At 38.4% G+C, this 14,789-nt stretch overlaps 1 pseudogene; it reads right to left on the bottom strand.

Annotated features, from left to right (window-relative positions):
* Positions 1–268: 268 nt before the first annotated feature.
* On the bottom strand, positions 269–1,241 carry LOC124975342 (olfactory receptor 7G2-like; annotated as a pseudogene).
* Between the last annotated feature and the right edge of the window lie 13,548 nt (positions 1,242–14,789).

Below are 14,789 nucleotides of genomic sequence, written 5' to 3'. Positions count from 1 at the left end.
TGAAGTCTTATGTCAATTACTGCAGAGCTGGACAAAAGGAGGAGGTGAGATACAAGCCAAATTAAATGCAGGTAGCCATCATGTTATTTAGTCATCACATTAATTTTGTTTCAATTATTTCATTGCTAGGATCCATCCAAGGGTCTCATGCAAGCTTGGCAAGTTCTCCAACACTGAGTCATATTCCCACCCTATTAAGGCATTTTACAAATATGTAGTGATAGAAGGATCAGGTATTCTGGCTCACCATGAATCTGGTAAGTGTAGTTTACTCTACAAACCCAAGTGAAAAACAAATGATACATCATAGAAGAGAAGGGATCCTACCCATGAGCTTCCTCAAGGCCTCCTTCATGTCCCTGTTCCTCAGGCTGTAGATAAAGGGGTTCAGCATCTGAGGGATCACAGAGTACAACACTGAAGCCACTGCAGCATTTCTGTGTGAGTCAGTCACTGCAGAGCTTATGTACACCCCAAAATTGTTCCATAGAACAAGGAGACTACAGACAGGTGAGACCCACAGGTGGAAAAGGCCTTATACATTCCTCCTGATGAGGGCATTTGCAAGACAGAGGACACAATGTGGATATAAGAGAAAATGATCCCAAAGAGAGGAACACCAGCAAATATTCCAGCTGTAATATATATCAGGATGTTATTGATGAGGGTATCAGAACAGGCCAGCTTGATGACCTGATCAAGTTCACAGAAGAAGTGGGGGATCTCCAGGTCTGAGCAGAAGGACAACCTTAACACCATCAGACTGTGCAGCAGGGCATCCACAGTACTGATGGAGAAGGAGAAGAGAACCAGCAGAACACACAGGCAGGGATTCATGATGGCTGTGTACCTAAGGGGATGGCAGATGGCTGCATAACGGTCATAAGCCATTGCTGTGAGAAGAAAGTTTTCCAATCCAGCAAAAATCAAGACAAAGCAGACCTGACTGAGGCAGCCTGTGTAACTAATGGCCTTTCTCTTTCTGTGGATGTTCACCAACATTTGGGGGATGGTGGTTGTTCTTATACAGATGTCAGCCAAGGAAAGGTTGGAGAGGAAGAAGTACATGGGGGTGTGGAGGTGGGAGTCAGAGCTGACAACAAAGAAGATGAGCAGGTTCCCAGGATGGTGACCAGGTACATGGACAGGAACAGGCTGAAGATGAGGGGCTGCAGTGCTAGGTCATCTGTCAGTCCCAGGAGAAGGAATTCCGAGAAAAGGGACATGTTTCTAGCTTTCATGTTGTTGAATAAGCTAATGGATAAGATACAGTTGAAATATGATAACAAGAATGGAAGGCAGTGGCAATATCAGTTAAAAAGGTGTTAAAAATGTAAATTCTTGTTCCCACTCCAAAGTTACTGATGATAAATTCTGGGCATGCAGACTAGCAGTCTATGCTTCAACAAATCCTCCAGATGGTTTTGATGTATATTGAGCTTTGAGAACCAGTTCAGCAAAAACAAACACTTCATCATCTGTATCTTGAGCTCAAATGACTGTTCAAATAGTTACTTCTTCTCCTTCCTCATACAGTTTTTTAGCTGAGCCTTCCTTTTCCCTTCACTCTCTTCATAGCAACTGCTCTCCACTGAGTACCAGTTCTTTCCCATGAGTTGTGCTAAGTGCTGAGAATAATTAATAGGATAAGGCTTTTCAAACAGAATTTTGCTATTTCTTCGAATGAACAAAGAGATAACAATGACCTTATTAACCGTCTGCTTGAACCATGGTTCACAAAGTTTGGAGTCTTTCAAAATCACTTTAAGATCTTGCCAAATTGTAGATGCATTAGCTACTCCATCATTCCCATCTACAAGTCCCAGCAAGTGCTCGCAATGACTGGGACAAACTCAGAATGTCTCACTGAGGAGCTGAATCTTGACCAAGCTCTGCTAATGATTCTGGATAACACAACAAGCATTCCTGAATAATCACTCTGGTCTCCTAATTTAGTTTTGTAATTTTAGTATTTTCTTTGCGAGCAAAGCCTAAAGACATTCCCTGGCCTTCAAGGTTTTTTGACTTCTCCCCAAGAAATTAGTGGGTGGCATTGTTCCATGTGTCCACCTGAAATCTTGCCTCTATACTTGGAGCTTGGAAGACTGACCTATGGAAATGCAAGTCATCTCCTTTAACATTATTCTAACAGGAGCTGGGCAACTCCATCCATGAGATTTTGTCTCAGCCCAAGTGGATTCTTCTCTTATGGTAATAGGAACATAGAATTTTTAAAATAGAGCAACTAAATGAGAGAAAGACTGTAGTGCAAAAACTCTTAAGAAAACAGGTGGAAATAAAAATGATTCTCTGCTCTTCAGAAAACAGAGACCGCATAACACAGAATTATTACATATTTATGAATACATATAATTAGGTTGCTACCAGGAGGGTCCCTGTAGACCAGTTGTCTCTCTATAGGGTGAAACAGGGTTGTCAATTACAGCAAATACAACTAGAAGTAATATTGGGCATGGAAACTTTCTAATCCATGCTCCAGAACATGCTTTGTGAATGGGTAAAAATCTCCAACTGTCCAAGAAGCCTCTATGTTCTACATGGACAATGGGAACTGCATCATGGTCATGCTCATTACCTGGACTGTGGTGATCATTTTGCAATACATGAGTATATGGGATCCTCACACCGTGTATCTGAAATATGTTTTTTAATTAATTATGCTTCAATAAGCTGAAAAATTGGAGGATGATGAGAAATGAATGGAACAAAAGACATCAGCATAGTTTACACTATGTGGGACCCTTATACAGACATTTCTTACTGGGTTATTTTTTTCTGTCATGTATATTTATACCTGGCACCTCACATTCCTCAGAAAAAAGCAAAGCGTAGGGACAGATGAGGGAAAAAGAAAGAGAATATAACCTATATGATAAATGCACTTATCAGGGATGCATTTATGTGAGGAACTCCCCTCTGTGAGTGCTGGTCTTGTAGAAAATTGAGTGAAGAATCATCAGTCATTACAATATTCTTTTGCCATGGTTATGTGATGAAGCACATAACAACTAAACTGAATTAAATAATATGTGAATTACATATACGAATCTCACCAAAAATTACTTCCAGTGCATTAACTAAGGGACTGCATGTTACCTGGTCGACTTCAAGAGGAAGGATGCTCAGTGCCTCATCTGTGTATTGGTGAAGGACGATGCATGCTCAGGAAGTGCAGACAGATTAAGTCAGCAGGTCCTGGTCAAGAAGGATCACATCTCTAGGAGGAGGCTCCTGTGTTGCTTCTCCACTGGGACAGGGCTGTGCGGTGGGGTAGCCACAAGCTGACTCTATGCATTTTCTGTACCCCTGGGGATCAATATCCAAAGCTCCTTGTTAGACTAGCAATTTTACTGCCCTGCTGATCCCTGGGGTGCATAAACCTTAAGATCAAAGAAAACAGAAGACAGGCTTACAGGCTGGCAGGTCCCCTGATCCCAGAAGCCAGGTGCAGATCACCCAATTCTCTCCACCATTTCTACTCTCCTCCGCCTTGAGAACACAGCACATAGCATTTTCCAATAAATTGCAAAGTTCTGCTTTAGCTTTAAACAAGTGTCACTATCTACTCAAGATATCAAGAATCTTGACATCATGATTTGCTTTTAGGTGTGAAATAGACTTCATATGTGGGGTATAAATAACATGACTACAAATAGAGCTTAGAGTCTTTAAAATAAAAATAGAGGTTTCTCTAATTGTCATTGATGACACCTGAGACTTATTTTTTTTTTTCGGAGACCTTTGTTATGTTTTTATTAGTGCATTATAGTCAGTTATAAATAACATGGGGGTTCATATTAACACAATCATACATGCCTGGCTTATAATTTGCTCTTTTTAAGTCCCCAGAACTTCTTTCCTTCCCTCCTCTCTCCTCCTGTTCTACATCCTCTATTCTACTGATATTTCCTTCTATTTATTTATAGTTTTTTATGTTTTAATTTGTGCTTGATAGCTACACATAAAGTGAAATTCACTGTGATATATTTGTATGTGTACATAGTATAATTTGGTCAATTTCATTCTGCAGTTCCTCCTTTTTCTCCTCCCTCCTCCTTCCATCTGCATATCTTACCTCTGATCTCTCTTTTATTTGCAGGGATTCCCCTGCCTTTGTCTTTATTTTGGTCTAGCTTCACCACATGAGAGAAATTCTTTCTGAGTCTGGCCTATTTCACTCTCAGTTCTATCCGTGTACCAGCAAATGCCATGATTTCATTCTTCTTTATGGCTGAGTGAAACTCCATTGTCTGTATGTCCCACATATCTCGATGCATTCATCTGGTGATGGGTACTAGCAGATTCTAATCTACTTCCTTAAAGATTGCCAATGTCATCACAGTTCACTTTCCTTCACATAAGGAAACTGTGAACTGAGATTCAGGTTCTTCAGTTTAAGATGATTAATTCAAGTACAAACCCAGCAAAAAGTAGTAGTAGGCAGATGTGTCCATACAATTAGTAAATCTGGTTGGATCTCAACCTTCTTCTATGATACAGAGATGGAGTTCCATGTCAGTGCCCATTTTAAACCTTCTTTCTATATTTAAGGACATCAATATTTCTCTATCTTTATCAACTTGTTTTATCACTTGTTTCCTGTTCCTACATGAACTTAAAATTTTAAAGATCCATTATTTGAACCAGGCACAGAGGCACACAACTGTAATCCCAGAGGGATTACAGAAAGATTGCTTGCAAGGATGGTTCTTGAGTTCAAAGCCAGCCTCAGCAATTAGGGAGGGATGCTGAGTAGAGAGATCTCCTTTGAGGAGTTTTGCTACAAAGTGAGAAGAGACTTCAGTTAGAGCAGACTGAGGGGGCTAGAGATCACTTCCTCTTATTTTCAGGGCAAGTTCATATACTTTTACAATAAGGATGTCAGACTTCACTGGTGAACTTATACCACCTTTTTAGGTGATCTCTGAGAAGTCCTAGTTTAAGAAAACTGAAGTGTCACTGGACACTTCCACCTGAATAGAGACACACAGGAACAGTCAGCTCTCAAGGTCTCCAGTATTCTGGTCACAAAGGTCCTATCCACCAAGGGGTAGCATCTGAATAAGATCCACACTCTGGGCTCCCTACTTTTTAGGACTCATGCTTACTGTTTTGGTGAGACATTGTTTTCAGTAATTTCTTGAAGATTCAATCTCTATGAATTAAGGTGACAGGTTGCACATTTTCTTTCAAAATAGAGGAATAAAAGGAAAGATAAATATATGGGGAATTTAAAACCTGAAAAAGTAGCAATATTTGTAGCTGTGTCCTAGAGCAACTCTTAGGAGGACAAACGCAGAGTCTCCCAGAGTTGGTGTCCAGGCAGTTGTTGCAGTGGGAGAGGACAATACACCCAGCACATATACCTTGACAACAAATAGGCCTCAGGCAAAGAATGACTGATACCTCAACAGCTGTCACCCTTCAGGAACTTTAAACATTTCATTAGCACTAACTGCTTAGCAAGGGAGTCCCTTGCTGAATATGAGGCCCTCACTAGTTGGTATTTGTTTGAGCAATTCCTGACTTTTCCCAGTGTGGTGATGGCTGATCCCACATTGTGAGCTACCAGGGCTGTGTCCCTCACTTCCATTCACCTTCTGCCCAGGTCCATTGCAAGGACCTTCCACACTTGGACATGCCTTCCTTCTGTGTGGATCCTAGTCCTCCTTCCTCAGCCATTCCTGTAGCCCCAGCTAACACAACCTCAGGAAAACTATTGCCTTTCTTCTCAAAAATAAAATATAGAAGATAGTTTCTATAATTATATAAAGTAATATGGATAGTTATCATTAAGAGTATGGGGTGTGTATTCATACATATTAACATATGCATGTGTTTATAAATATAACTTGTATATATTAATATAGATAATAAATGCAAGAGATAAACATGAGTGATAATGCAGTAAATAGACCATTACAATCCAACTTTTTAATAAAGGCAAATTCCAATGTAATTCCCTGAAATTTTTTTTATTGATTCTTTCCAGTTATATATAACATTATGATACAATTTGACCTAATCACACATAGAATATAATTTACTTTAATTCGGTTCCCAATATGTCCCCCTCCCCCTCCTTTCCCTCTGCTCCCCTCCCTCTTCTCTACTGATTTTTCTGCAAGTTATTTATATTGTTTTTGTTAGGATCTTGTGTATAAATTTGAACTTCCAGAAATTTGAAACTGAGTTTTTATATTACAAAGCAATTTCTCACAGGGTCAACACTCCATCATGTAGATGCAGGCACCAACTTCCTTAACAAGATACCTAAAGTTCAAGAAATAAAACCAAGAATCAATAGGCTCGATGCCATCAAATTAAAAAGCTTCTTCACAGTCTAGGAAATGATTAATAATGCAAAGAGAGAGCCTACAGAAATAGAGGTCTTTTCCAGCTTCTTCTCTGACAGGGGATTAACATGTAGAGTATATAAAGAACTAAAAAAAAAAAAAAACTAAAAAAATTAACCTAATGAGTAAATAGGCAAACGAAAGAAACACAAATAGCCAACAAATTCATGAAAAAATGTTCAAAATCTCTAACAATCAGGAAAATGATAATCAAATCTATATTGAGATTTCATTTCATGTCACACCTGTCAGATTGGCAACAATCGAGAATACAAATAATAATAAGCAAATGCTGGTGATGATATGGGGAAAGGGTATATTAATATATTTTTAAGGGGCTCAAAATGGTTAGTACAACCATTTTGGAAGCAGTATGGGAATTCTTCAAGAGAATAGACATGACACCACGTGATTCAGCTATCCCATTCCTCAGTATCATCCAAAATAATTAAAATCAGTATACTATGCTGATACCTGCTTACCAATGTTTATTGCAGCAAAATAGCCAAGTTATAGAACCATTATAGATGAATGGATAAAGAAAAGGTGGTATATACACACAATGGAGTTCTACTCAGTCATAACGAAGAATAGTCACTATTCTATTACTTTCTACAAAGGAGTAGGAATCAAACCTACTTTTGGCCAAAACTAATGTGTCAATTTGGATCCCAAAATTTTATTGTTCTGACCATGTACTAGTTCTTCCATTTTATATATTATGGATGGAAAATGTAATAAAGGAATTGCATGTTAAAAAAAGAACAGAATTGCTGATATACGGATGGAACAGGAGATCATATGATAAGTGAAGTAAGTCAGACTCAGAAAGTCAAGGGTCAAAAGCTTTCTCTCACATGTGGAAACTGAAGAGAAAAAAGGAATAAAAAGGAGGATCTCACAAAAATAAAAAGGGGATCAGTAGAGGAGAATTGGGGAAACAAGAACCAGAGAATGAAGTTGACCAAGTTATCCCAGGTGAATGTATGAATATACCCCATGCCTTCCAAATTTATATATAAATATAATGCATCAATTAAAAATAAATAAACAAACAGAGAAACAACATGTATCCCATTTGTTTACAATAAAATTACAAAAAAGAAAAAAATAAATAATAAATAAATAAACAGAAGGAAGATCAATAGAGTAGAAGAAGGGCATCAGAGAAGGGATGAGGGAGTAAGGCAGGTAAGGCAGTGGTATTGGGGATTAAGATGAGAAAACAATGTAACACACACTTATGATAATGTCACAATGAACCCCATCATAATGTATAACTATAATGCACTGAAGATAAAAATAAGTAAATAAAATTTAAAATGAAGGATAAAATGGATAAATAAAATGCAATACACACACACACACACACACACACACACACACACACACAGAAGGGAATTTAATCAGCCATAAAGAAGAATGAAATTATGTCATTTGCAAGGAAATATAAGGAGCTCTTTGTGAGGTGAAATGAACCAGACACAGAAAGTCAAGGGTCATGCGTTTTCCTCCACAGGTGGAAACTGGCAAGAAAAAAGCTAAAAACAACTTCATGAAAATAGAAGGGAAACCAGAAGAGTAGTGAAGGAGGATCAGGGGAGGGTAAAGGGAAGTGGCAGGGCAGGTACTGGGAGATGAAATTGATCACATGTTCTATGCATGTCAAATAAGTCACAATGACTCCTACTGCTATGTTCAGCAATTTAAAAAGACAGACAAACACCTGAGAGTCAAAAAAGAAATGCAGAACCATAATTTCACCTCACAATCCCCTACTATGAAGAAAAGTGTAATGAAACATTTTTGTATGATCTATCAAAATGTATAAATGCATTCTACTGTCATGCACAACTAATTAGAACAAATAAAATTTAAAAATTAAAAAACAAATAAAATAAATTATTTAAGATGGCTAAAAGAGAGAAGAAAATGGTATTCATAAAACCATAAGCTTGGAGAGAGAGCCTGTTGATGTTTTTCACCATCACCAATGATCAACGAAAATATATTGAAATGTTTGTAAAATGTAGGGTAGAAAATGTACAGTTCACAAATATTCAGTGATGGTCAAGAAGAAACACCCTGAGTGTTTGCCTTTCAACCATGTGATAGTTTGGATATCAGTCCAACCAAAGCAAATGTGTTAAAGGTTTAGTCTTCACACTGTGGAACTCTTGGGAGGCGTTAGGACCTTTCAGCGGTGGGATGTAGCAGAAGGTAGTTAGATCACTGGGGACTGTGCATCTGAAGGGTAGTGGGAAGCCCCCTCCTCTCTAGTTTTTATGTTTTCCTGTGGCCTCCTCTGCCTCACCTTCCCTCCATGATTTTCTGCATGATCCCAGTCCAAAGCAACAGGAGAAATGATGATAAAGTAAAACCTCTGAAATGAGTCAAAATAAAACTTTCCTCTTTTGGACTGATTTATCTGAGGTATTGGTTAAGCCATAGAAAGCTGACTGATGCAATATCTTATCTAATATTTATTAGCAAATTATCGGTGCTCACTTATGGAATACAGTTCCTCATATGAAATGGAATAAGACTTCCTGAAATCATTACTGCATAAATGAAATACATAATGCAATATGTAAGAGGAGCCCTGGATTCATTAGAGAAACCGATGGTGGTTTCATTGTACCACAGTGGCACATGTGTAAAAATTGAGTTTGATCAATTTCACTCCCTATACCTCCCACAACTTCCTCTTCTTCTTCCTCCCAGTCCTTCTCTAAACACTAATGCTCACTGTTCAACTTTCATGGCATTTATCTCCCTTTCCCCACTTTTCCCTCTAGTTTCCACATATGAGAGAAAACATATCATACTTTTTCTCCCTGAGGATGACTTATTTGGATGGACTAAGCTCTGTATATCCTCAAGGTGTACAAGGTGAGGGCTGGATGTATGTACAACCTGCAAAATGATGACCACAATGAAGCTGATGAAAACATCCCCCATGCAGTTTCCACTGGACAAATAGAACACCCAGGCTGGTCCTAGAGAGGGTGATGTGTCCATCCACAGAGCTGTGCTGGAGTCTGGATCAAATTCAGAGAGTGTGAGAGCAGGATCCCACCAAGTGGTAGGTAAGTCCTTCACAGTTTCTTCTGTGCCCCCTGGGTCAGAGACCACTGCTCTACAGGATGCTTCTAGTTGGACCATGATTGTTTTAGAAGCATCAGCCTCCTTATAAGATTCTTCTGAATACCTGGAAACCATTGTATTTTAGATGTCTGTGCATTATACTTGTTCTCTCATTTAGCTATTTAAAAATGAAAAGGTGTACCATTCATCAAATTAAGGGAAGAACACTCTTAGGATAAGACAGAGGATTTTATAAATAGATTTCCTCACCTTCTCCTAGAATTAATTGCTAAAGGAGACAAGGACCACTGTACTTGTAGTTCTACGAACTTAAAATGTTTTCCTGTCCTTTCTTAGGTACAAATGGATTAATTCCATCTCCCCACTGTGACTAATTTCATGAGTAAAGATGGACATGTATTTAAGGCAGAGGGAAAAACTAGAGGCCTTGTTAAGGGAGAAAGCGTTAAAATTGCACAGGATAATGATGATACTTCAGATATCACTCAGAAAAATACATGACTAGGAACCATGAGTTTTTTTTTGTTTGTTTTTAATGCATTGGTTCTCAAAATTCAGCATATATCAAAGTCATACATTTGGGCTAATTAAAACAATGCTGTCCTTGTCGCCAAATAGGATAAGCAGTGATTCTGCAGTGAGGACAAAGAGTTCACATTCATAGTCCTCCCAAATGCCACTGGTGCTGTCTATATACTTTTGACTCTTTCACCCCACAATTTTTTATCAGATTTATTCACAACATGAAACCCAGAAGTGAAACAGCTGTTTCAGAATGTCTTCTATTGGGACTGACAGATGACCTAGCACTGAGGTCCCTCATCTTCAGTCTGTTCCTGTCCATGTACCTGGTCACCATCCTGGGGAACCTGCTCATCACCCTGGCTGTCAGCTCTGACCCCTACCTCCACACCACCATGTACTTTTTCCTCTGCAGCCTGTCCTTTAATGATGTCTTCTTAAGCACATGCATAATTCCTAAGATGCTGGTAAATATCCAAACACAGGATCAGAGCATCACCTACACAGGCTGCCTCTCTCAGGTCTGCTTTGTCATACTCTTTACAGTCCTGGAAAATTCTCTCCTTGCAGTGATGTTCTATGACCGCTATGTGGCCATTTGTCACCCCCTGAGGTATGCAGTCTTCAGGAAACCCTGCCTCTGTGTTCTGATGGAGTTAGTTTCTCTGTCTACCAGCACTGTGGATTCTCTGCTGCACATGCTGCTGTTGCTGCAGCTGTCCTTCTGCACAGACTTGGAGATCCCCCACTTCTTCTGTGAACTTGCTCAGGTCATCAAGCTGGCCTGTTCTGAAATCGTCATCAATAACATACTGATATAGATCTCAGTTGACATATTTGGTGGTGCTCCTCTCTCCGGAATCATTTTCTCTTATTCTCACATAGTGTCCTCTGTCTTGAGAATGCCCTCATCACAAGGGTAGTATAAAGCCTTTTCCACCTGTGGGTCTCACCTGTCAGTACTTTGCTTATACTATGGAACAAGTTTGGGGGTGTACATGAGCTCTGCAGTGACTGACTCCCCAAGAAAGACTGCAGTGGCCTCAGTGATGTACACCATGGTCCCTCAGATGCTGAACCCATTTATCTACAGCCTGAGGAGCAGGGCCATGAAGGAGGCCTTGAGGAAACTCATTGGCAGGACAGCTTCTCAGCTGTGATGTGAAATTTGCTTAGTTCCTATGTTTCTAGAGTCAGTCCAGTTAGAGGATTTTTGATGAGGCAGAATGCCGAGTACTTCCATCTCTGCGTACTTTTACGTGACAGGAAAACCTAATGACCAGATGCTGTTTAACTTCTTTTGAAGCCTGTTATGACTTCTTGTCCAGTTCTCTGATATTCCATGCAATTCTTCAGACAATTTCTTTTCTCTGAGTTCACAGGAGCAGAGCCTGAAGGAATGCTTCTAGTTTTAGCAAACTTTGCATTGATGTGCTCTTACAAACAGGTGAGCTGCAGGGGGGAACAGTCCGGCAAACCGTAAGCAATGCTTTGATTGTTTGTACACCAGATTCTCCCTGATCATGTGATTGTGAGAGGGGGACCGTGTATTGCATTTCTACTTGCATTTTAAGCTTGTATTTGCTTTTTGATCAGTCCTGTGATGTTTTAACAAATGATATCAACCTCCAAACTGTACCTCATTGCTTGGACTCCGTGAAGCCAAGCTGGATTTGGGGAATGCTATTTTGGAATTTTGTGGATTTGTCTCCAGGAAGGAGAGTTCTAGAAGGTGAACAAAACAGAGAAAGATGAACACAAGGTCAAGGTCATAGATGGAGACTACCTTCAACCTAACTGCAGGTTAGGGCCACACATATTTCATTTTGCTGGTTGACCTACTATGAAGGAAATGAACCGATCTTTTATATTCAGTTAATTACCGAGAATTTCCCTGAAGAAATATATCCCCTGTGATCAGATTGGCATCTTCCCTGCTAAGTTTCATTACTTGTAAAATTCATGTCATTAGATTTATCTCAGTAACTTGAGATGGTTTTGTGATATGGAGGCTTTGTGAAACACAATCGATTCTCAAAGAAAAAGAACCCCCAGTTCTAACACCTGGGTCAAGAAAGAGAATGTCATTCATTACAAGTCTTCAGAAGGGGGAATGTGCTATTTTAGGGATTAAAGCTACCCTGAGACTTACACAAGGTGGCCTCTTCCAAAGACTTGTTCTCCTGAGTCCCAAGCTGGTTACAGAGGATGCAGATATTGAGCCTGGAGGGATTATTGTGACAGATGTAGAAAACCAGTGTCCTTCCCTTGGTCTACTGATGCTATAACTCACTTTGGAGTCATGCAGGGGACAACTGCATTATAAATTGATAACACCATTTGATATCTCCATCTCATCTTCCCCTCACTTGTTGATATGCACATACATGGTCAGAGGGGGAATGCTACTCGTGTTGAAAGAGGATTTTTGCTAAGCATGATCTCATTCCTTATTTTCTGTGTAGGCATGAATTGTAATAACATAATATTTTATAAGAGAAAGAGAAAGACAGAAATTGGATTAATGCAGGCAGTTTCTGATGGTACATATTTTCTCAAAGTATTATTTTTAAAACTCTAATAAATAGTCATCACCCCTCTATAAGTGACCATACAATTTACTACATAATTTTCTTGTTGTCCCTCATAAACATTCAAGGTCATGACTGATGTCTGCATCTTGGCTGAGAGTCCATCCTGTTGTTGGGTTTAGCAGATACTCATTGGTTTTCAGTCCTATTTTTACATGATGTGGGGTGACAGTAAAAATCAGGAATCCTTTCTGTCATTACTTCTCCTGTTGAAATGTAAGATAGTTTTATTCTTGGGATGCATTTACGGGATACAGGTTGTAGGTTTTCCTTTTGGAAGATGAAATTAGTTTTCCTAAGTGTCTGAACTAACTTACCTGCCTTTGGATGATTCTGGTGCTTAACATCATCACAGTCTGGAGAGGTAAAATAATGCTTTGTTAATTTGTACTTCTCTTTTCATGAGGTGGAGTGTCTTTATACATACTATATGAGACTCTTACTTTTCCCATTTTGGAAAATATGTGTTTGAGATATTTCCATTCAGGTGCTTGTCCTTTTGGCAATGTGTAGAAGTTCTATATTTAGTTGGAAATTTGAACATTTTTAAGTTATGTGGATGACAATTTATTATTGTTTTGTCTGTCTTATTTTGCAACAGTTTTAAAGCATTTAATATTTGCACACAGGTGGTCAATTTTAAGGCAGCTTATCATGTCAATATTCCCGAATTTTGAGGGCTCAATAATCAATTTCTTCACATTTTTACTGGTGCATTATAATTATACATAATAGTTGGATTCACTGTTATATATTTATACATATACATGATATAAAAATATAATTTGGTCAATACCATCCCCATTATTTCCCCTTTAGCTTCCTTCTTCCCTCCCCGGTCCCTTTCCTCTACATAGATCTTCCTTTATTTTTCACGAGTGTCCCACCCCCATGTTTATTTTCCTTTACCACCTTCAGCTTTTCATAAAAGAGGAATAATATGACCCTTGACTTTCTGAGTTTGACTTATTTCTCTCAACACAATGCTCTTAAGTTCCATCCACTTTAATTCTTCTTTACTACTGACTAAAACTCCACTGTGTATAGATACCACATTTTCTTTCTCCATTTACTCACTGATGAACACCTAGGCTTGATCCGTTATTTGGCTTTTATGAATTGTGCTGCTGTAAACACGGGTATGCCACAATAGTGACTCCAGTTCTTCGGGATAAATACTGAGGAGTGGTGTCAGTGAATTGCTTGATGATTCCATTCTAGTCTATTGAGGAGCCATTATCCTGAAATCCATTTGGTTGTGCTAATTTACAACCTAACTAACAGAAACAGTGTGCCTTTTCCCCACATCCTCCACAGCATTCATTATTGCTTGTATTCCTCAGGGCGGCCATCTTAACTCAATCATTCTTGATAACGAAAGCTGTACTTACTTCAGTAAAAAGGATTTAGAGTTTTACCTTTTAGTTTATTGTCATGAAATGTTCTTTTTTGACTTTTGCTCCTAAGTTGAAACAAATCCACATTTTTTTTTACTACCAGTTCAACGATAAATAAACTATTCATCCTTGTGCTGGTTTTCTTCTGGACTCTCTTGTCACAACAATAGGATTGATTACTTGTCTCCCTACACTAAGGTCGATGTCTTCATTATTGTAATACACCTGACCTATAAAAGCAGTTTGCTTTTGGTAACAAACTTCAATTCTTTTTGGATACTTTGTACCACAGGTATTCATCTTTTCTGTTAACTTTAAATTTCCTGCAAGAATATTGATAACAAATCACATAACTTAAATAGATGACCTGTAATATTTAGAAAATACATATATTGATGCAGATGTTATGATATTGCATAAGGTTGATAGTGGAAATATACAAAGATAATAAACCATATATCTTATACATGCTTAGCCCATATTGATTAAAGAGAATGTTTTAGAAACAGGTAAATATAATACTAAAAATTATTAAATTTGAACCATATGTAAAATGATCCCTTTGTAACACTTTTAATTTTTGGAAGGGTACATTCTCTGTTATAACTTCTATTATTGAGGAAACAGACATGTAGACATCCTTAAAATATTTTGTTTCTCTTCAATCCTGTTTAAATTCTTCCCAATATATCTATGTATCTATATGTCTAAATATTGAACCCCATGTTTATACAAATGAGTACAATTATACATTTTAATTATATGCATTTTATTGCATATCAATCATACCTCAA

Source organism: Sciurus carolinensis, unplaced genomic scaffold (assembly GCF_902686445.1).
Source record: "Sciurus carolinensis unplaced genomic scaffold, mSciCar1.2, whole genome shotgun sequence".
Lineage (NCBI taxonomy): Eukaryota > Metazoa > Chordata > Mammalia > Rodentia > Sciuridae > Sciurus > Sciurus carolinensis.
The sequence above is the reverse complement of the archived record's forward strand: the minus strand, read 5'-3'. Positions and strand labels throughout refer to the sequence as shown.